At 36.3% G+C, this 24,978-nt stretch overlaps 1 protein-coding gene across 5 annotated transcripts in view; it reads right to left on the reverse strand.

Moving 5' to 3' along the window:
- TCF12 (transcription factor 12) overlaps positions 1–24,978 on the reverse strand; it is a 397,584-nt gene that overhangs the window by 350,530 nt on the left and 22,076 nt on the right. The gene's annotated exons all lie outside the window — the stretch shown is intronic.

Consider the following 24,978-nt stretch of genomic DNA (forward strand, 5'->3'; position numbering starts at 1 on the left):
GAGCAGAAATGAGAGCAAGCAAATTCCTGCAGAGCACTAACTGGCACATGCATGTGAGGAAACTACCTGAAGCCTGAGAAAGAATAACCTCCCCCCAAAAAGGTAACAATACCAGGCACACATACTGGACCAGTAATAGTGTCTGTTCCCAGCAGTCAGACTGGAAAACTTCATGAATCCTGGGGTAGTGGTAGAATACAAAAAACAGATTCCCTCAGTAGTGACGAATAATCAGCCCTAAACTAAGCACTACACTGCATCTACCTAACAAATCTTAAAAAGCAAGACCAGAAAGAGTCAAGCAATTTCAAAGTAACTAAACCACAACCTAAAACAAAGTTCAACAACATTTTTAGTAAAACAGAAATATGCAACAAAAATATGTTGCTGCATTTTAAAATTCACAATGTCTGCAACCTAATAAAAAATTACTAGGCATACAAAGCAGAAAAGTATAAATCATACAGAGGGGGGAAAAATCAATAAATTAAATCCAGCCACAACTGAAATAGATAAAAAGAGTGAACAGACCAGAATATTAACTTAGTTATTATAATGTATTCCATATGTTTAAAAAGATTAGAAATATGAAGGTATTTAAAAAATACAAATCAAGCTTCTAGAGATGTAAATAACAATGTATAAGAAGACTGGAAGATGGTGGAGGAATAGGAGGACCCTACGCTTTCCTGGTCCCCTGAATACAACTATATAACTATCAAATCATCCTAAATACCCAAAAATTGACCTGAAGACTAGGAGAACAAACTCCGTAACGAAGGTAAAGAAGAGGCCACATCAAAGAAAACAGAAGTATGGAGACACGTTTTGGAAGGGAAACACATCATGGCTGTGCACTGGGGAGGGGGTCTTCTTCGTGGAGAAGGGTGAGAGACAAACTAGCATACAGGAGGACACAGGGAAAACCAATCTCCATAGCAACTGGCTTGGAAAATGAGAAGGGCCAAATTTTGTGAGTTCTTGAAAACAGCAGGGCTTAAAGCCTGGAGTTTTAAAGGTCAGCGTGTTTGACTCTGAAAGCCAGGAGAGCATTATGATGTTCTTAGAGAGAGGGCAAGCAAACAACCTGCAGATATACAGCATGGAAACAGTGATCTGAAAAATGTCTGAGGAACACAGTAGGGAGGTTATACATCTCGGAGCACATCTCAGAGACCTCTTCAAGAACAAAGGAACTAGCTGTCACCATTTCGTCTCCTACCCCTCAGCATAAGCAAGGGGTGACCTGTGGGAACAAGCACAGTGCCAACACTCGCTACATAACTTGCTTACATCAAGCTCTACCCCCCTGCACATTGGTGGAACTGCCCTTTACAGTTACATTTGCCTCAGTCCTAGCATAGCAGGCTCCCTCCGCAAGAAGACTGGCCCTAACTCCTGCTCACACCACATCTCCAAAAGGAGGAGTTTTACAGAGCATTGGTTCTGCAGATGGTGGTGACAGGTCTCATTTCACCAACAGACCAGAGCACACCTAATTAAAACACACCACATTCACATAAGGGACCAAACACTGTCCAGAAAAGGCAAAGAGAGGCTCCGTAGATGACCAACCTGAAGGACAAGGTGGCCAGGACAAAACATCAGGACACACTGGAGACACTTGGAAGTGCCAGGCACTGGAGAACAGCAGGGCATGACAGGACTTCTTCTCCACAAGGCTATCACCCTCAAGAAGAGGAGATGAAGCTGACATCCCTAACACAGAGAAACAGACAACAGAGACTTAGACAAAAAGAACATAAAGAAATTTATCCCAAGTGAAAGAATAAAACAAGGCCATGGCCAAAGATTTAAGCAAAAGAGATATAAGTAATATGCCTGACAGATAATTTTAAGTAATGATCATAAGGATACTCACTGAACTTGAGAAAAGAGTGGAAGACATGAGTAAGACCCTTAACACAGAGATAAGGAATAACACAGCAAAGATAAAGGGTTCAATAAATGAAATGAGAGAGAAGCAGAGGAACAAATAACGCAGAAGACAGAGTAATGGAAAGTAATCAAGCTGAACAAAAGACAGATATAAGAATTTTATAAAACAAGAACAGACATAGGGAAATAAGTGACTCGGTCCAAAAAAGTAACATTTGCATTACAGGAGTCCCAGAAGAAGAGAATAAAAGGGGGCAGAAAATTCATTTGAAGAAATAATAGCTGAAAACTTCCCTAATCTGGGGGAGGAAACAGATATCCATATACAGGAGGCACAGAGAACTCCCATCAAAATCAACAAAAGCAGATCCACATCAAAACATAGAATAATTAAATTGGTAAAATATAGTGAAAAAGAAAAAAAATTTTAAGCGACAAAAGAAGATGGTAACTTACAAGGAAAAACTCATTAAGCTACTAGGGGGTTTTCAACATAAACTTCCAAGCCAGAAGGGAGTGGCATGATATGTGCTGAATGGGAAAAGTCTTCAGCTAAGAAAACTCTATCCAGCAAGGCTATCATGCAGAATAGAAGGAGAGATAAAGAGTTTCCCTGACAAAAACTAAAGGAGTTCATAGACACTAAAACAGCCTTGCAAAAGAAATATTAAAGGGAACCTTTTGAGTAGAAAGGAGACCAGGAGTAACAGTATAAAAGGAGGAAACACAAAAGCAGTAAAAAAAAATTTTTTCTCTAAAACATAACTCACAAAATAAAAGTTTGTAAAATATAACAACATATACCTAAAACACTGGGAGGAGTCAAGAATAGTTTCAAAATTGATTGACCATCAACTTAATATAGACTGCTATATGCAGAAAAGGTTATATACAAACCTAATGATAACTATGTATCAAAAACCATAATAAATATGCAAAGAATAAAAAGAAAGAATTCCAAATATATCACTAAAGAAAATCAGCAGACCATGAAAAAAACAAGAAAGGATTAGAGAAAATCTTCAGAAACAACCACAAAACAAATAATAAAATGACAATACATATCTATTAATAATTACTCTGAATGTAAATAACCTAACTACTCCAATCAAAAGACAGAGTGACAGAAGAATAGATTAAACAAAAAACAAAAAAACAAACCAAACAACACCCATCTATATGCTGCCTGCAAAATAATGATTTTAGACCTAAAGATTGATAGAGAAACATCTATCATGCAAATAGATGTCAAAAGTAAGCCAGGGTAGCAATACTTATAACTAATAAAATACACTTAAAAACAAAGACTATAGGGGTGCCTGGGTGGCTCAGTCGGTTAAGTGTCCGACTTCAGCTCAGGTCATGATCTTGCACTTCATGAATTTGAGCCCCGCTCTGTACTGACAGCTCAGAGCCTGGAGCCTGCTTCACATTGTGTCTGCCCCTCTCTCTCTCTCAAAAATAAATAACCATTAAAAAAATTTTTTAGAAAAAGTTTATAACAAGATACAAAGAAGGACACTATATAATAATAAAGGGGACAACCGCAAAAGAAGATATAACAATAGTAAATATTGTTGTGCCCAACATATGAGCACCCAAATACATAAAACAGTTAATAACAAACATAAAGAAACTAGTCAATAATTATACAATAATACTAGGAAAGTTTAACATGCCACTTACATCAATGAGCAGATCATCTAAACAAGATGGTTAGAAAACAATGGTTCTGAATGACACATCGGAACGGATGGCCTTAAAAGATATATTCAGAACATTCCATCGTAAAACAAAATATACTCTCTTTTCAAGTGCATATGAAACATTCTCCGGAATAGATCATGTATTACCCCACAAAACAAGCCTTAACAAATTCAAGAACATCTAAGTCATATCAGGTACCTTTTCTGACCACAATGCTTTGAAACTACAAGTCAACCACACACATACACACACACACACACACACACACACACACACACACACACAAATCAGGAAAGACCACAAAAATATGGAGGTTAAATAACATGCTACTAAACAATGGGTCAACCAGGAAATAAAAGATGAAATCAAAAAGAACATGTAAACAAACGAAAATGAACACAACAGTCCAAACAAAACGTCTGGGATACAGCAAAAGCAGTTCTAGGAGGTAAGTATAAAGCAATACAGGCCTAGTTGAAGAAGCAAGAAAAATCTCTAACAACTTAACTTACACCTAAAGGAGCTACAAAAAGAACAACAAACAAAACCCAGAAAAAGGAAGGAAATAGTAAAGATTAAAGCAGAAATAAATGATATAAAAAATTTAAAAAGCCATAACAACAACAAGAAAAAAAAAACCCACAAAACAACCAATAGAACAGATCAATGAAACCAGGAGTTGGTTCTTTGAAAAGGGAAAAAAAAAAAAAAAAAAAAAAAAAAATCAATGAAACTGACAAACACCGAGCCAGACTTATGAAGCAAAAAAGAGAAAGGGCTGAAATAAAATGACAATGAAGAGAAGAGAAATAACCATCACAGAAATACATACAATTGAAAAAAATACTTCGAAACTCTATATGCCAACAAATTGGACAACCTGGAAAAAAAATGCATAAATTCCTAGAAACATATAAACTACAAAACTGAAACAGAAAGAAACAAAAAATTTGAACAGACTAATAACGTAACAAGCAAAGAAACTGAATCAGTAATCAAAATACTCCCAAGAAACAATAGTCCAAGACCAGATGGCTTGGGACACAGTCAAATTCTACCAAACATTTAAAGAATACATGCTCATCTCAAAATATTAAGAACAGAAGAAGGAAAACTTCCAAATCCATTCTATGAGAGCAACATTACCCTTTTACCAAAACCAAATAGATACCACTATAAAAGAGAACTACAGACCAATATCCCTGATGAACATAAATTCAAAAATCCTCAACAAAATACTAGCAGACAGAATCCAACAACACATTAAAAAGATTATTCACCACAATCAAGTGGGATTTACTCCTGGGTTGCAAGGATGGTTCAATATTCACAAATCAATCAATATACATCATATCAATAAGAGAAAGAGTAAGAACCATATGATTATTTCAACAGACACAAAAAGTATTTAACAAAGTACAACATTCATTCATGATAAAAACCATCAACCAAGTAGGTTTAGAGGGAACATACCTCAACATGATAAAGGTTATATACAAAAAACACACAGCTAACATCATCCTTAATGAAGAAAAACTGAGAGCTTTTCCCATAAGGTCAGGAACAAGACAAAGATGTCCACTCTCACCACTTTTATTCAACATAGTACTAGGTCCTAGCCAGAGCAATCAAACGACGACAACAACAACAACAAATAAAAGGCATCCAAATCTTTAAGGAAGAAGTAAAACTTTCATTATTTGCGATGACATGGCACTCTACATAGAAAACCCAAAAAACTCCACCAAAAAACTTCTAAAACTGATAAACGAATTCAGTAAAGTAGCAGGATACAAAACCAATGTACAGAAATCTCTTGCATCTCTATGACACCAATAATGAAGCGGCAGAAAGAGAAATCAAGGAATCAATCCCATTTATAACTGCACCCAAAATAATAAGATACCTAGAAATAAACCTTAAACCTAACTAAAGAGATGAAGGAATTGTACTTTTAAAACTATAAAGCACTAATGAAAGAAACTGAAGATGACATGAAAAATGTTAAGACATTCCATGCTCATGGACTGGAAGAACAAATATTGGTAAAACGTACACATTACCCAAAGCAATCTACAGATGCAATGCAATCCATATGAAAATACCAACACCATTTTTCACAGAACCAGAACAAACAATTCTAAAATTTGTAGGGAACCATACAAGATCCCAAGTAGCCAAAGCAATCTTAAAATAGAAAATCAAGGCTGGAGGCATCACAATTCCAGACTTGAAGTTATATTACAAAGCTGTAGTGATCAAAAAGAGTGTTGTACTGGCACAAAAACAGACACATAGGTCAATGGAACAGAACAGAAAACCCAGCAATGAACCCACAACTATACATCAACTAATCTTCAACAAAGCAGGAAAGAATATACAACGGGAAAATGACAATGTTTCAACAAAAGGTGTTGGGAAACTGGACAGTCACACGTTAAGGAATGAAAATGGACCACTTTCTTACACCATATACAATAATAAACACAAAATGGATTGAAGATTTAAATGTGAGACCTGAAAAAATAAAAATCCTAGAAGAGAACACAGGCAGTAACTTCTTTTGACGTTGGTTGTAGCAACTCTTTACTAAATATGTCTCCTGAGGCAAGGGAAACAAAAGCAAAAATAAATTCTTGAGACTACATCAAAATAAAAGGTTTCTGCACAGCAAAGGAAACAATTAATAAAACTAAAGGCAACCTACAAAATGAGAGAAGATACTTGCAAAGGAAAACGGGTTAGATCCAAAATCTATAAAGAACTTATCAAAAAAACACCCAAAAAAGAAATAATCCAATTAAAAAATGGGCAGAAGACACGAACAGACATTTCTCCAAAGATGACATACAGATGGCCAACAGACACATGAAAAGATGTTCATTATCACTTACCATCAGGGACATGCAAATCAAAACTACGATGAGATATCACCTCACACCTGTCAGAATGGCAAAAATCAACAGCACAAGAGACAACAGGTGTTAGCAAGGATGTGGAAAGAAAGAAATACTAGTACACTCTTGGGGAGAATACAAACTGGTACAGCCACTGTGGAAAACAGCATGGTGGTTCCCCAAAAAGTTGAAAATAAAACTACCCTACAATGCAGCAATTACGCTATTGGGTATTTACCCAAAAAATACAAAAACACTAATTCAAAGGGATATATGCACCCCTATGTTTATAGCAGCATTATTTACAATAGCCAATATATGGAAGCAGCCTAAGTATCTACAGATAGATAACCAGATAAAGAAGATGTGGTATATACACTGCAATATTATTCAGCTATATAAAGGAATGAAATCTTACCATTTGCAGTGACATGAATGGAACTACAGAGTACACAATGCTAAGCGAAGTCAGTCAGTCAGAGAAAAACAAATACCATACAATTTCACTCATATGTGGAATTCAAGAGCCAAACAAGCAAAGAGGGGGAAAAGAGAGAGAGACAGAAACCGAGAAACAGACTCTTAATAACAGAGAATAAACTGATGGTTACCAGAGGGGAGGTGGGTAGAGGGATGGGTGAAATGGGTGATGGGGATTAAAGAGTGCATTTGCTGTGCTCAGCACTGGATGATGTATGGATTTTTTTCAAATGTTTATTTTTGAGACAGAGAGAGAAACAGAGCACAAGCAGGGGAGGGGCAGAGAGAGAAAGGGAGTAACAGAATCTGAAACAGGCTACAAGCTATGAGCTGTCAGCCCAGAGCCCGACGTAAGGCTCACACCCAAGAGCCGTGAGATCATGACCTCAATCGAACTCTGACACTTAACCAACTGAGCCACCCAGATGTCCCAATGTGTGGAATTTCTGAATCACTATATTGTACACCTGAAACTAATATAACACTGTATGTTAACTAACTGGAATTAAATTTTTTTAAAAAAAAGAAAATTACAATGTGTGAAATGAAAATTACACTGGACAGGATTAACTACAGATTAAACATTGCAGAAGAGAATGTGGTAAACCAGAATACATAGCAAAAGAAACCATCCAATGAAACACAAAGAGAATTTTTTAAACAACTCAAGAGTCCTACATATGTAAGTTGAGTTTCTGAAGGTAAGAGACAGTAAACTACTTGAATAAACAATTTCCAAAATTTTTCCAAATTTGATAGAAGCTATAAACTTACAGAAAGTTCAAACACCAAGCAAAAGAAACATTAAGACGTGCCTACATCAAGTCACATCATAATCAAATTGCTCAGAATCAGTAAGTTTTAAAAAACCTTAAAAGCAGATAGAGAAAGGGGGACCTGGGTGGCTCAGTTGGTCAAGCATCCAACTGTTGATTTCAGCTCAGGTCATGATCTCACAGTTCGTGAGTTTGAATCCTGCACTGGGCTCTGTGCTGACAGCACGGAGCCTGCTTGGGATTCTCTGTCTCCCTCTCTGTTTACTCCTCACCTACTGATGCACGCTCTTGCACACACTCTCACACAAGTAAATAAATAAACATTTTTTTAAAGCAGATGGAGAGGGGCACCTGGGTGGCTCAGTCAGTTAAGCGTCCAACTTCAGCTCAGGTCATGATCTCACGGTTTGTGGGTTCGAGCCCTGCACTGGGCTCTGTGCTGACAGCTCAGAGCCTGGAGCCTGTTTCGGATTCTGTGTCTCCCTCTCTCTCTGCCCCTCCCCTATTCACGCTCTGTCTCCCTCTGTCTCAAAAATAAACATACATTGAAAAAACTAAAAAATAAAATTTAAAAATTAAAAAAAAGATGAGAGGGGCGCCTGGGTGGCTCAGTCGGTTGAGCATCCGACTTCAGCTCAGGTCACGATCTCGCCGTCTGTGAGTTCGAGCCCAGCGTCGGGCTCTGGGCTGATGGCTCAGAGCCTGGGGCCTGCTTCCAATTCTGTGTCTCCCTCTCTCTCTGCCCCTCTCCTGTTCATGCTCTATCTCTGTCTCAAAAATAAATAAACGTTAAAAAAAAAATAAAAAAAAAAAAGATGAGAGACGGAACAAAAATAACAATTTAGGGATTTATTACATATGTAAAAGTAAAATATGTGGCGACAATAACACAAAGGTTGTGAAGAGAGATGGATGTAGATTACAGTGAAGTGCTTATACTATATGTGAAGACAGCATCACTGAGATAAGCTGAAAATGTAAACTATAAATTCAAAATAATCACTAAAATATAAAACATAAAAACAACATAAAAAATTGAATACAAAACAGAATTATAAAAAAGTCAATCAAAAAGAATGAGAAAAAGGAAAAAGGGGACAAAGAACACAAGATAAACAAAACAAATGGCAAGATGATGGGTTTAAGTGTAACCATATCAACAATCACATTAAACGTTCCAATTTGAAGCCAAGGTTTCACACTGGATAAAAATGTGAAAGTCAACATTATGCTGCTTACAATCAATGCACTTTTGTAAAAAATTAATTTATTTATTTTGAAAGAGTGAGAGTGTGCACATGAGCAGGGGAGGGGCAGAAAAACAGGGAGAAAGAGAACAAGATGTGGGGCTCGATCCCATGAACGGTGAGATCGTGAATTGAGCCAAGATCAAGAGTCAGATGCTTAACCGACAGAACCACCCAAGTGCCCCAATAAACCCACTTTAAATAGAACAGTTAAAAGTAAAAAATAAGGAAATTTTATTCAATGTTAATTATCAAAAAAAAAAGTCTACATATTAATATCATACAAAGTAGATTTATAAGCAAAGAACATTACCAAGGACAGAGGAGGCCATTTCATAATGATAAAACAGTGAATTCATGAAAAAGACATAGTAATCATAAACATTAATGCATTTAATAACAGAGCTTCAAAATATGTGAAAATAAACTGATATAACTGCAAGGATAAATAAAAAAATACACAACTCTAGTCACACATTTCAATTCCCTTCTCTCAGCAACTGATAAATCAACTACCCAAAAAATCTGAAAGGATATAAAAGACTTGAACAACACTATAAACCAAAATGACCTAACTGATACTTAAAAAACACTTCACCAAACCAGAGCAGAAGATAAATTATTTTCAAAGTTCATGCAGAACATCTGCCAAGACAAACCATATCTAAACCATAAAACAAGACTCAATACATTTTTTTAAAAACTCAACTCATACAAAGTATGTTCTCTGACCACAATGGAATTAAACTAAAAATCAGTAACAGAAATACTGCTAAAATGAGTATTCCCACCAAATTTGAAACCTGAATAACACACTTCTAAATATTCCATGGGTCAAAGAAGAAATAAAAAAGAAATCAGAAAATACTTTAACCTAAATGAAAACAACTCAACGTGTCAAAATTTGTGAAATGTCACTAAGTACACTTAGGAAGGGAAGGAGGATTTATAGCACTAATGGTCTATATTAGAAAAGAAAAGATTTTGATAACCTCACAATCTATCTTAAAATTTAAAAAGAAGAAGAAATTATACCCAAAGGAAACAGGAAAAGACAAATAATAAACCAGAGAAAGCATAGCAAAAATCCAAGAAATGGGTTAAAAAATAAAATAAGGCAAACCTGTGAACACACAAGAGCTGGTTCCTTGAGAAAACAATAAAACTAATACATCTTTAGTCAGAGTGATCAGGAAAAAAAAAAGAACAAATTACCAATACCAGGAATAAGAGTAATGACATTACTATAAGTTCTACAGATATTAAAAGGATATTAAGCAAATATTATGAACAACTCAACATAACACAATTTATATGATAAAAACAAGTTCCTTGAGAAACACAAACTATCAAAATTTAATCAAGAAGAAATAGATCACCTAATTAGCTGAATTTGTAGTTAAAAACTTCCCAACATAAACAACCTTCAGACCCATATTGTTCCACTGGTGAATTACACCAAACATTTTAGGGAGAAATAATAACAATTATTTACAAACTCCACCAAAAAATTTAAAAGAAGGGAATACTTCCCAACTCACTCTATGAATCCAGCATTAATCTTGTGTGAAATCCAGATAAAAACATTAGAAGAAAAGAAAACAGACTAATATCCTTCATAAAGACACATGAAAATTAAAAAAAAATTTTTTTAGTGTTTATTTTTGAGAAAGAGAGAGAGAGAGAATATCTGAAGCAGACTCCAGGCCCTGAGCTGTCAGCACAGAGCCTGATATGGGGCTCGAACTCCTGAACCGTGATATCATGACATGAGTTGAAGTCAGACACTCGGACACTCAACCGACTGAGCCACCCAGGCGCCCCACACATCAAAAACTTTTAAACAAAATTTTAACAGATAAAATCCAACGACATCTAAAATGAGTAACTATTCATTACTACATGGGGTTTACTTGAGGAACACAAACTTGGTTAGATAAAAAAATCAATCACTGTAACTTCTCATATAACAAATTAAAAAAGAAAAACCATGTGTTCATTTCAAAAGATGCAGAAAATGTATATGGCAAAATCCACATCCGTTCCTGGAAAAATCTCTTGTAAGTAAGGAATAGAAGGAAACTTCCAAAGTCTAATTAAAGACACTCCATAAAAGCTCATAGCTAACATCACACTTAATGGTAAAAGACTACATGTTTTTCCTCTAAGATCCAAAACAAGACAATGATGTCTGTTCTCACTACTTATATTCAAAATTAGTGTCTGGAAAATGCGATCAGGCAAGAGAATATAATAATAGTAACAATAAGCTATCCAAAAACCAAGAAGTAAAACTGTCTTCATTCACAGACTACATGATCCTCAAAGTATAATAGCTCATGGAATGGAATCTACCAAAAAAATATTAGAATTACTAACAAGTTTGTGCAGGATACAATGTCAACACACAGAAGTCAATTATATTTCTATATCCTAGTAACTAACCACCGGAAACTGAATTCTTAAAACAATACCACATAACAACAGCAAATACTTATAAATCTAACAATATATGAGAAACCCGTAAAGTGAAAACTACAAAATATTGCTGAGAGAAAGAAACTAATCTAAATGGGAAAAAATATCACCGTTCCATTGAATCAGAAAACTTGATATTGTTAAGATGTCAATTCTCCCCCAAATTGATCTACAGAGTCAATCCAATCCCAATCAAAGTCCCAGTAGTCTCTCCTTTTGTAGAAACTAACATAATAGTACTAAAATTTTTATGGAAATGACTTAAATAACCCAAACAATATTGAAAAAGAACAAATTTGGGGCACTTGGGTGGCTCAGTCAGTTAAGTGTCTGACTCTTGATTTCGGCTCAGGTCATGATCTCACAGTTGTGGGATCAAACCCCATGACGGGCTCTGTGCTAACATGCCTGCTTGGGATTCTCTCTCTCTGCCCCTCCTAGCTCATGCACTCATCTCTCTCTCTCTCTCTCTCTCTCTCTCTCTCTCTTAAATAAATAAATAAATAAATAAATAAATAGCAAATTTGGAAGAGTAACACAACAAGGAAAACCTTAGATTGTAACTAACTTGTTCTGCAAGTGTTCCACAATGCGAGTAAACATTTCTAATAAATTTTACCTTGATAAACGAGTGATGTCTTGCAATACAAGTACTATGTGACAGGCATATCACATGATCACAACTGAGCCAAAAGTTTTCTCTCTCTCTCGTGCACTGTGGAATTGTGGGTGATCATCTCCCACGCTTGGATGCTCAGACTCAAGCCACAGTGTTTGGCAGAAAATCAGTGATTTTTCAGAACAGTGGAAGATGCCCACAACTGGCACTAGTGTATTTTTTTGACACTTCAAAGCACCTATAGACAGTCCTTTGCTTTTCCATATAAGAGTAAGCTGAAGAATGTTCTGCTCCATTCTACATCAGGCTGCCTGCAGATATAGACACTTTCCTCTGCTGTCTTATTGCCAGTTACACTAAACACAACATATGACAAGAGTTTATTAATACTGTACTGTAGTCAACATCCATGCAAGCATATACAATGGCTCCCATGCAGAAAAAGATTCCATCAAGCCAAAAGACAGCAGTGATTCCATTAGTGATAGTGAAAGTCATCCTACACAAAAACCCTCCTCTCTCTTGTCTCTCTCACATGAGCCACAAAGGTTTTCAAAGGTAAATACAGGTTAATCTGTTTACTTTTCTTTATATTTTATATTTTCTTTATTATTTTGCATTATATTACAGTACTGTAATCATTTTTATATGAAAATTTTTTGGTTGTGGAATGAATTATCCATTATTTCTTACTGGGAAATTCACTGATACACAAGTGCTTTCGATTACAAGCATGTTTCTGAAATGAATTATGCTCACAAACCAAGGTTTTACTATACGTGACTTCACGACATAATACAGGGGTACCCGGGTGGCTCAGGCAGTTAAGCGCCCCACTCTTGGTTTTGGCTCAGGTTACTATTTCACCATTCATGAGTTAGGGCCCCACGACGGACTTTGTACTGACAGCGCAGAGCCTGCTTGGGATTCTCTTTCTCCCTCTTTGTCCTTCCCCTGCTCACTCCCTCTCTCTCTCAAAATAAATACACTTGAAATGAATTTCAATCCATACCTCATACCATACATATTAAAAAGTTAAATCAAAACGGGCTCCTGGGTGGCTCAGTCAGTTAAGTGTCTGACTCTTGATCTCAACTCAGGTCACGATCTCACGGTTCATGAGATCGAGCCCCAGATTGGGCTAAAGAGCCTACTTGGGATTCTCTCTCTCCCTCTGCCCCTCCCTTCCTCTCTCTCTCTCTCTACTCCTCCCCCCACAAAATAAACGTTTTTTAAAAAAGGGATCACAGCTCTATATGTAAAACCAAATTTTAGAAGTTGCAGAAGTAATATAAAACTTTCGTGACCTTTGGTTTGAGTAAGTTATTTAAACAATACCAGAAGTACAAGCCATAAAGAATAACTTGATCAACTGAACTTAATCAAAAATACTTTTGTTCTGGGGCGCCTGGGTGGCGCAGTCGGTTAAGCGTCCGACTTCAGCCAGGTCACGATCTCGCGGTCCGTGAGTTTGAGCCCCGCGTCAGGCTCTGGGCTGATGGCTCAGAGCCTGGAGCCTGTTTCCGATTCTGTGTCTCCCTCTCTCTCTGCCCCTCCCCCGTTCATGCTCTGTCTCTCTCTGTCCCAAAAATAAATAAATGTTGAAAAAAAAAAATTTAAAAAAAAATACTTTTGTTCTTCAAAACACGCTCTTAAGAGAATGAAATGAGCACCCACAGAGTGAGCCAAAAAAATGTAAATTACATCTCAAAAGGACTTGTACCCAAATTATGTAAAGAAAGAAATCTCAAAACTCAGTAATAAGAAAACCTAATTCGTTCTGAACAAATTAGGTGTGAATAGGTGTGAACCAATATTTCACAAGATAAAAGATGGCAACTAAGCACATGCAAGCAAAGATGCTCAACATCATTAGTAATTAGGAAAATGCAAAAGAAAATCACAGTAAGAGATCATTACACATCTATGAGAATGGCAAAAATAAAAAACAATGACCTTACCAATTGTTGGCAAAGATACAGAGGAACTGGAACTCCCATACACTCCAAGTAGAAATGTAAAAGTATACAACCACTGTGGAAAAAAGGTCTGGCAGTGTCTTAAGAAGTTAATTATGTACAGATAACTATCATATGAATGTCCACACAAATACTTCTGTTAAGAATGGTCATTAACAGTCTTGTGTATAATACTCAAATTTTGGAAATAACCCAAATATCCATCAAATGAAAAAGGGATAAACAGTATGTGGTACAAGGATCACCATTTCAGCAAAACAAACAAACAAACAAATGATATATGAATAAATCTCAAAATAATAATGCTGAGAGAAGCTAGACAAAAGAAGACATTCTGTGCAATTTTACTTATTTAAAAACTCTAGAAAATGCTAACTAATCTATTATGACAAAAAAATACATCAGTAGTTACCTCGGTGTGGAGCGTGAAGTAGGGAGAAAGGATTTACAAATAGGCAGGAAAAAACTTTTGAGAGTAATGTATATGTATGCTCAGTGTCTGGATTGTAGTGATGGTTTCATATTAAATTTTACACTTTAAATATGTGCTATTTATTATAAATAGCTTCCAGAAATTTAAATAGTCACATGTTGCTAGTGGCTGCTATACTGAATGGTACAGGCCTAATGTAAAGCACATCTAGAGCCTTTTCCTGTCTTCCCCACTCACCATGCCTTCACCTAGCATGTTAACAAATCATGCAACAACTCTATGGACAGAAGTAGCTGTTTTAGTGTCTGTAGGTCTATGACACTTTAATCACTGCTGTTAAAGCACTTTCCAGATTGTACTGTTATTTATCTGTTCACATGACTGTCTTCCCCAACAAATCAGAAGTTCTTCTAGAACAAAGGTCATACCCATGTCACTTTTAGATCACAGACACCAAGCACAGAGCCTGGCACAGGTAAACGTTGAATAAATACTTGTCAAAGCATATAGTTCAAGTGTTTTATGTAAGTTTTTTGTAAACTAATCTTTTAACATTGTTTTCTGTACCAAGAAAAGACTATGACAATTAGGTATGCATATGTAATAAGTAAACTGTTAAATCATCTTTGCCTAAAGAAAACACTTTTAATTGATATGACTGAGTTTCAAGACTTTGTTGTTGTTGTTGTTGTTGTTACACACTGGGTTTTACATCTGTAATTTTTCATCAATAAAATTACTGAATCCTGGGGCACCTGGGTGGCTCAGTCGGTTGGGCGTCCGACTTCGGCTCCGGTCATGATCTTGCAGTTCATGAGTTCAAGCCCCGTGCTGGGCTCTGAGCTGACAGTTCAAAGCCTGGAGCGTGCTTTAGATTCTTTGTCTCCTCTCTCTCTACCCCTCCCCAACTCATGCTCTGTCTCTCTCTCTCTCTCAAAAATAAATAAAAACGTAAAAAAATTTTTTTAATTAAAAAGTTACTGAATTCCTAATACATGAAATATTCTATGTACTTGAAATAAATTATAGAAACAAAGGACATCACATTCTAATGAAATAACTGAAGAGTGGATTCTGATGTTTTTTGGTGGGTACTTCTTAAAAATTACTGAGATAACAAAACTGTATTAAAAATATTCATAATACTAACAAATGTAGTAATATACAAATTATGTTCACTAGCATACAGAGTAATGCAGCAATCGAGATAAATAGCCCAGAACACGTAAAAAACAGAGATATCTAAAATAACTTCAAGGATTTCAACTATATTTTTAAGTATTAAAAACCATTTTTGTGGGGCGTCTGGGTGGCTCAGTCGGGTAAGCAACCAACTCTTGATTTTGGCTCAGGTCATGATCTCACAGTCATGCGATCGAGCCCCATGCTGGGCATGGAACCTGCTTTAGATTCTCTCTCCCTCTCTCTTTCTGCCCCTCCCCCCCTTTCCCTTCTGTCCTTTCAAATAAAAAAACTGTTTTACATTTTAAGAGGGCTATGAAAAGGACCTTTTCTGGAAGTCATGAAATTGAACATTTTCTCTCATAGTAACCAACAAAATCTGGCTTGAATTAAGAGAAATCAGCAGAAAAAATCAGTTAATTTAAAGATAATCTGTATCTGGGTGTTGTCCACTTCACAGATTATGATTTCTGAGGGAAACAGAGTGGGACTTTTCTGGTCTTTACCAAGGAACCGTATAAACATTCTCTTCCCTCTAATGATATACAGAAAGATGAGTGCAAGTAGAATATGTAGACAAGTGAGCAGGTAGTAACACTTAGAATAATGGAACATGCTGATATTCTTTAGAGGCCTTAAAGACTGCTATTACTTCTATAGTTTTGGCTATGGCCTTTGAGCTGATTCCATCATAAACTTTAATCCTCAGCTTCATTCTAAGATGATTACACACTGAAAACAATGTTTTATCTTCCTCAACCTACATAAATGTCACTTGTATTTACTACTCTACTGGTATAAACAGTCTAAACAGTCTCTTCTGGAGTCAAGGGATTTTTTTTAAAAAAGCTGTCATAGAGATTGCCCTGAAGCCCAGAAATTCTCATATATTAGCCTAAATTCTTCAAAGAAAGAAAGAAAGAAAACTTCTCCCTGGATATGAATTCCTATGTTTTGAGTTACAAAAACTTTTTCAGGTCACTATGACACCAGGGCAACATTATACAGGCCTTTACATAGAGATCCAGAGGATGAACTTTAGCAATAAACAATACTTCAAACTCTATATTGCTTTGTCACTTAAAAAGCAGTTCCACATACATGATCTTGTAAAAGCTTAAAGAAATCCTTATGAACTGGGCTTATTCACTACCACAGTGATAAATAAATCACAAAAAATAAAAATTGTGACATCATCTTGGATGGTCCACTTACCTCATAGTAGTAACTCATTTAAGAAGAGATCCTATCAACTCCACATAGGCATGCTCTCACTTCTATCCTCACCCAGCTCTGCTCCATGCAAAGCTGTCATTTAAGCTACACACCACACACGTCCAGGGGTATCACTCACGATACAGTGTAATACATAACCAGATATATGTGGTTGTGGCTGTCCTAGCTTAATGAACACTACCCTCATTCAAGAACACCATCTCCACTCTGTTATACATTTTGTGTCAGCCACATAACCTTCTAATTTCAGCAATAATGTAGTAACTGGAACTGAATTTAACTTCCCACTACAAACAATTAGAAAACTGGAAAATACATGTCAAATGACTGCTTTCAGACATTGGAAAACAAATAGGGTAAGACTGTGATCCCTGAGAAAAGAGAAACAATCAGGAACTCTACCATCATTCTACTTTCCTGCCTAGACATAATTTGTGTATCCCTGTGCAGGGAAGGATCTCAAGCAAAATGGAGGGTATCAATGACTTGAGGGGACAGAGATTAGAGTTCTGGAAAACAAGAGCAACTAGAATTTGTGGGGTGGAGATCCAGAGGAAGGAACTACACAGAGAAAGATCTCCAGAAATTTGCATGGAGTCCCCTTGAGTATGTTACTAACAAGTTATCACACAACCATATGGCACAACTCCACAAAGGCAGGCAAAAAATGACTCAAGGGTTGTTAAATTCAACAATTCCCAGAACTCACCCAGGACTGGGTGATGTTTTAAGTTGGAAGTAGAGTGGAGCAGGAACATCAAAAATTTAAGGCATTCAGTAAAGATCTCAGTTTATGACTTCTTAACGGTAAAATACTCCTACCATAAAAGATACTCTAGATCCATTATAACAAAACTTAAAAATAAGACTTGAAGGGATTGAGTTGATCTCCAGTAACTTAATTTCCTGTCATAAAAAAAGTTTACATTCTTTAAAAGAAGACAACAAAATCCACATAATCAACAATATAAGATTCATGGTATCTAGATTCTAATTGTAATTTATATGACATGCGCAAGATAATATGATCCATAACCAGAAGAAAACTCTGTCAATAGAAATAGGCCTAGAATAGGGGCGCCTGGGTGGCGCAGTCGGTTAAGCGTCCAACTTCAGCCAGGTCACGATCTCGCGGTCCGTGAGTTCGAGCCCCGCGTCGGGCTCCGGGCTGATGGCTCGGAGCCTGGAGCCTGCTTCCGATTCTGTGTCTCCCTCTCACTCTGCCCCTCCCCCGTTCATGCTCTGTCTCTCTCTGTCCCAAAAATAAATGAACATTAAAAAAAAAAAAATTAAAAAAAAAAAAAAAAAAAAAGAAATAGGCCTAGAATAAAGAGGTAAGGGTATTAACAAACACAGAATTGAAAATAGAGTAAGAATAGCAACATCAAGAAGACAGAGATGCAAAACCAAAACAAAAAAAGCAGCAGGGGCTTCTAGAAATAAAACAGAGTATCTGAAATGAAAATTTACTGAATAGAACAAACAACAGATTAGAGACCACAAAAGACAAGTAGTTTGAAAACACAATAGAAACTATTAAAACTGAACTGTAAAGAGAAAAGAAGACTGAAACAAATTTCATGTAACCTCAGTAATTTGTGAGATATCAATAAAATTAACCTATGTGTAACTGGAATTCCAGAAATAAAAATATTTGAAGATCTATATATAATGGTCAAAATGTTTTCAAATTTGTTGAAACACTATAAACATACATATCAAACAAACATACACACATAGAAACCTCATAATCAAATTACTGAAGACTTATTCCAGACTTGTCATGGGAATGAGAGCCAAAAAAAACAATGGAGAGACATCTTTATATTGTCAAAAGAAAAAAGTCAATCCAGAATTCCAAAGCCAGCAAAAATATCCCTTAAAAGTAAAGGCAGGATAACTTTTCAAACTAGCAACAATGAAGAGAATTCACTACCCAGAGTCCCATACTGTAGGAAATTTAAAGGAAATTCTTCTGGCAAAAGGAGAATGATAAACGATAGAAACTTGGATATACACAAATGAATGAAGAATGATAGAAATGAAAAATATAAAAATAAATATAAACTCTCTCTTAAGACTGACTATAACAAGAGAAAAGACAAAACTACCAATATCAAGAGGTAAAGATAAAACATGAGTACACATCCTATACACAATAAAAGGATAATGGAATGTTATGAATAATTTTAGGGCAATAAACTCATTAACAAATGAAATGGATAAATTCCTTGAAAGATACAAATTACAAAACTTGATTCAAGAAGAAACAGAAAACCTGAATCACCTTAACAACTAAAGAAATTTAATTCAAAATTTAAAACCTTCTTACAAAGAAAATACTAGGCCTAGAAGGTCTCACTGGTGAATTCTGTTATGCACCTAAGGAAGATATAACACCACTTCTACACAAAACTCTCAGAAAACAGAAGAGGGGAAAGGGAACACTTCATAATTCATTTGACGAGACCAACAGACTCTGACACCAAAACCAAGACAAAGACATAACCAAAAAAAAAAAAAAAAAAAAAAAAAAAAGACAAAAACTACACACCAATATTCATCATGAATACGGGTACAAAAACCCTTGACATGGGGCGCCTGGGTGGCTCCGTCGGTTAAGCGTCCGACTTCAGCTCAGGTCACGATCTCGCGGTCCATGAGTTCGAGCCCCACGTCGGGCTCTGGGCTGACGGCTCAGAGCCTGGAGCCCGTTTCGATTCTGTGTCTCCCTCTCTCTCTGCCCCTCCCCCGTTCATGCTCTGTCTCCCTCTGTCTCAAAAATAAAACGTTAAAAAAATTAAAAAAAAAAAAAAAACCCTTGACAAAATATTAACAAATATAGTAATATAAAAATAATACATCAGGGTGCCTGGTGGCTCAACTGATTAAGTGTCCAACTTTTTTTTTTTTTTTTGAGAGAGAGCATGCGCAAGTTGGGGAGAAACAAAGAGGGGGAGAGAATCTTAAGCAGGCTCCATGCTCTGCACGGAGCCCAATGCAGGGCTCAATCCCATGACCCTGGGATCATGACCTGAGCTGAAATCAAGAGTCAGACACTCTGGTGCCTGAGCCACCAAGGCACCCCACATCCAACTCTTGACCTCAGCTGAGGTCATGATCTCCTGGTTTGTGAGTTTGAGCCCCAGGTTGGGTGCAGAGCCTACTTGGAATTCTCAATCTCTACCCTTCTCTCTGCCCTTCCCCTGTTCTCTCTCTCAAAATAAATAAACTTGATAAACAAACAAACAAACAAACAATCATCATGACCAAGAAAAATTTTGTTCCAGGGACATAAATTTGGTTTACCATCAAAAGTCAATGTTATTCACTATATGAACAGAACAAAGGAAGAAATCAATCTCATGATCTCAATGGATTTAGAAAAAAAAATCTGACAAAATTTCAATCCACTTGTGATAAAAAAAAAACAAAAAACATTCAGCAAACCAGGATTAGAAGGGTATTTCCTCAACCTGGTAAAGGGCATCTATAGAAAATCCACACTTTAAATAATACTTAATGGTGAAAAACTGAATGCTTTTCCCCTAAAAATGAGAACAAGACAAAGATATCCATTCCCACCACTTCTATTTAACATTATATATTTACTATAATTGCTGGTATCCTAAATCAATTAAAGAAATAAAAGATACACAGATTAGAATGAAAAAAAAAATGTACCAGTCTTAATTTGAAGACATTGATTATACACATAGCAAATCCTAAGTACCCATTTTTAAAAAGTTATTATACTTGTAAGTCTATTTAACTTAGTAAGGTTACAGGATATAAGTTAATATATAAAAATCAACTTTGGGGCACGTGGGTGGCTTAGATGGTTAAGCACTGGATTCGATTTTGGCTCAGATCATGATCTCACGGTCTGTGAGTTCAAGCCCTGCATCAGGCTCTGTGCTGACAGTGTGGAGCCTGCTTGGGATTTTCTCTCTGCCCCTCCCCAACTCACATGTACTTTCCCTCTCTCTCACTCTTTCAAAATAAATAAACTTTAAAAATAAGATTTAGAAAATCAACTTCAGGTCTACATGCCAGCAACAATTTATATTACAAAGCGGCAGTGATCAAAACAGTATGGTACTGGCACAAAAAAAAAAACACACACACACACACACACACACAGATCAACGGAACAGAACAGAAAACCCAGAAATGAACCCACAAGTATAAGGTCAATTAATCTTCAACAAAGTCCAAAATATCCAATGGAAAAAAGTCTCTTCAACGTATAGTATTGGGAAAACTGGACAACCGCATGCAAAAGAAGGAAAGTGACCACTTTCTTACACCACACACAAAAATACATTCAAAATGGAGGAAAGACCTAAATGTAAGATTTGTAAACAGAAAAATCCTACAAGAGAACACAGGCAGTAAGTAAGTTCTTTGACATCAGCTGTAGCAACTTCTTTCTGCATGAGTCTCCTGAGGCAAGAGAAACAAAAGCAAAAATAAACTATTTGGACATCATCAAAAGAAAAAGTTTCTACACAGTGAAGGAAATAATCAACAAAACTAAAAGGCAACTTGTGAATGGGAGAAGATACTTGCAAATGGCATATCTGAAAAACAGTATCCAAACTCTATAAAGAATTTATAAAACCCATCACCTAAAAACCAAATCATCCAATTAAAAAATGGGCAAAAGACATAAAGACATTTTTTCAAAGACATACCAATGATCAACAGACACATGAAAAGATGCTCAACATCAATGATCATCCAAATCAAAACTACAATAAGATATCACCTCACAATTGTCAAAATAGCTAAAATCAACAACACAAGAAACAACAGGTGTTGGAGAGGATGTGGAGAAAGGGGAACCCTTTTGCACTACTGGTGGAAATGCAAACTGGTGTAGCCACTCTGGAAAACTGTATGAGGAGTTCTCAGAAAGTTAAAAATAGAACTAGCCTATGATCCAGCAATTGCAAAATTGAGTGGGTAAAATAGGTGATGGGGATTAAGGAGTGCACTTGTTGTAACGAGCATCAGGTGTTGTATAGAAGTGCTGAATCAATATATTGTACACTTGAAACTCATATTACACTGTATGTTAACTACATGGAATTTAAAAAAAACTTAAAAAAATTAATACCATGTATATCAGAATTAAAGAATATGAGGGGTGCCTGGGTGGCTCAGTTGGTTAAGCGTATGACTCTTGATTTCAGCTCGGGTCATGATCTCACGGTTTGTGAGTTCAAGCCCCACATCAGGCTCTGTGCTTACAGTGTGGAGCCTGCTTGGGATTCTCTCTCTCTCTCTCTCTCTCTCTCTCTCTCTCTCTCTCTCTCTCTCTCTCTCTGCCCCTCTCGTACTTGTGCTCTCTCTGATTAAATGAATAAACTTTAAAAAAAAAAAAAACAAGAATATGAAACACTTAGAATGAATTTAATAGAACATAGACAAGACCTCTACACTGAAACTGCGAAACACTGTCAAGGAAAATTTATGGCAGATCTAAATGAGAAGATAAACCATGTTCACATATTGGAAGACTCAATATTGTTAAGATGTCAACAATCCCCAACTGAAGCATATAGCATCATCTGCATTCCAACCAAAACCTCAGTAGGCTTTGTTTATAAAATTCAACAAGCTGATTAAAATTTATATAGAAATGTAAAGAATCCAGAACAGTCATACACACATACTTACACCAGATTAAACCATTCACTATTCTTAGAACACATTGCCCATTTTCTACTTGAGACATTGCTTATGTGATGTCCTTATTCTACAAAGTCTTTTCCCCAATTTCCAGGCCCTAAGACAATCTTTCCCTAAAATTCCATCTCTTCCACAGTTGCCCTTAATATATAAAATAGAAGATTTAATCCCTTCCTCTGAACAACTCTATTTTACAGGTTTTATCATATTCACTTATTTCCCACACTATTTGGCAGTTAATGTAACTCAGTAAATAGTGTCTGCTGAATTTAATATGACCTACTAACTTCACTGTCCCCAAGGTAGGAAAGCTCACAAAACAGACAATATTGTAATACTTTGTCCACAAAAAATTAATGCCAGAAATACTGCCAATCTCTCTTCTCCGAATCCCCCAGCAAGGAGAATTTCTAAAGAAGGCAAGAGAATATTTATTTCTTACATCCAGGCTTACCAAAATACAGAAAAATAAACAAAAAAATGAAGCCATCAAGTGATTTATTTTTGAATTCTCTTTCCTTAGAAGCATGGTAATATAACCTCAACATTTTTTTTTTTAATTTTTTTTTTCAATGTTTATTTATTTTTGGGACAGAGAGAGACAGAGCATGAACGGGGGAGGGGCAGAGAGAGAGGGAGACACAGAATCGGAAACAGGCTCCAGGCTCCGAGCCATCAGCCCGGAGCCTGACGCGGGGCTCGAACTCACGGACCGCGAGATCGTGACCTGGCTGAAGTCGGACGCTTAACCGACTGCGCCACCCAGGCGCCCCTATAACCTCAACATTTAAAGCAATTACAAGGTAAGAGATCTAATGCACAAGTATTTCTTTGGATAAGTATTATCCTGCTCTCAACTGAAAATGAAGCTGATAAACCCATTTCTAGACCTTGTGAGACTTAATCACTTAATTTTGTTTTCCAGTCTATATAGTTTAGAGATGTATTTACAAAACGTTTCCACAGTACTCACCCCTGCAAGAGACAAGACAGGCTTCAGTTTAACTCTGTTATACTGTGACCCCATGAAAAAGCAAATCCTTATAGCACAACATAATATAGCTCAAAAAGTGAAGTTTTGTTTTGAATACACCACTAAATGAACTTTCAAGTTTCATACACATAACATACATGTGTGTTATATATAAAGTAATGGCTCATGATCTTCAGAAAAAATAAGTGAGAACTAAAACCTCATATTCAGCAAAGCTACATTGGTTGCTTAAGAATTAAGCAGCAACTTGTTAAAAATTCAGATTCCTAGGGTCTACCAGAGATCTGTGCAATATGAATATCCAGGGTTAGTGGTCCTGGAATAAGGATGTGTTAAAAGTTCCCCAGGTGGTGCTAATCACTGTTGAGTTTGGGATCAGGAAGGAGACAATGCCTCCATTAAATACATTACAACAATGATGATTTCACCAATTTTGATATTAAAGAACTGTGATATTTGATAGCAGGACATTAGACAACTATCCATGACACTAGTTTTTGTCTTGTTTTTTTTTTAACAATCTGAATAAATAGCTACTGCTGAATAACTGCATCAATCAGCTTTGAAACCTGATTCTGCCTTTTAGTAAATGTGTTACTCAACCATCTGAAGCCTGTTTCCTCATCTGCAAAAACAGGAGTAAAATAATCTGCCTCAGAGTTATTATGAAGATTGTTAAGTAGCTCATGTAAAAATGAGTCCTGTGCACAGTGCCTATACATAAGGAACTAATATCTTACCAAATGCTTTCCATTATAATAAAATTCATTCGTTTGTTTTCTAAAGGGGAGAATAATTATTAAGTGGATAAAACTGAAATCTTAAGACTGCCAACAAATGCTAATGCTTTGGGGCTTTTTAGTTTCATTATGTCATTTGTACTATATAATTATGTCACTTTCTTTTTTTTATTTATTTTTTAACGTTTATTTATTTTTTAGACAGAGAGAGACAGAGCATGAATGGGGGAGGGTCAGAGAGAGGGAGACACAGAATCTGAAACAGGCTCCAGGCTCTGAGCTGTCAGCACAGAGCCCGACACGGGGCTCAAACTCACGGACCGCGAGATCATGACCTGAGTTGAAGTCGGCCACTTAACCGACTGAGCCATCCAGGCACCCCTATGTCACTTTCTATAATAGGTCAAATCATTATACATATCTTAGGAAATCAAGTGTTCTCATAAAATCAGTATGAGCTCAAGAATGCCCTTTATATAGTGATTCCCAACCTTCCCTGTCATAAGTAAAAAGGTTAAGTTGCAGAACTGTTGTTCCCTGTGTAAAAACCAAAGCTACGCATCATTTTGCAAATGCATGAAAAACTTTGAGAAGAAACTGAACGGTATTAATCT

The sequence above is a fragment of the Lynx canadensis genome, chromosome B3, assembly GCF_007474595.2.
Source record: "Lynx canadensis isolate LIC74 chromosome B3, mLynCan4.pri.v2, whole genome shotgun sequence".
In the NCBI taxonomy this organism is placed as follows: domain Eukaryota; kingdom Metazoa; phylum Chordata; class Mammalia; order Carnivora; family Felidae; genus Lynx; species Lynx canadensis.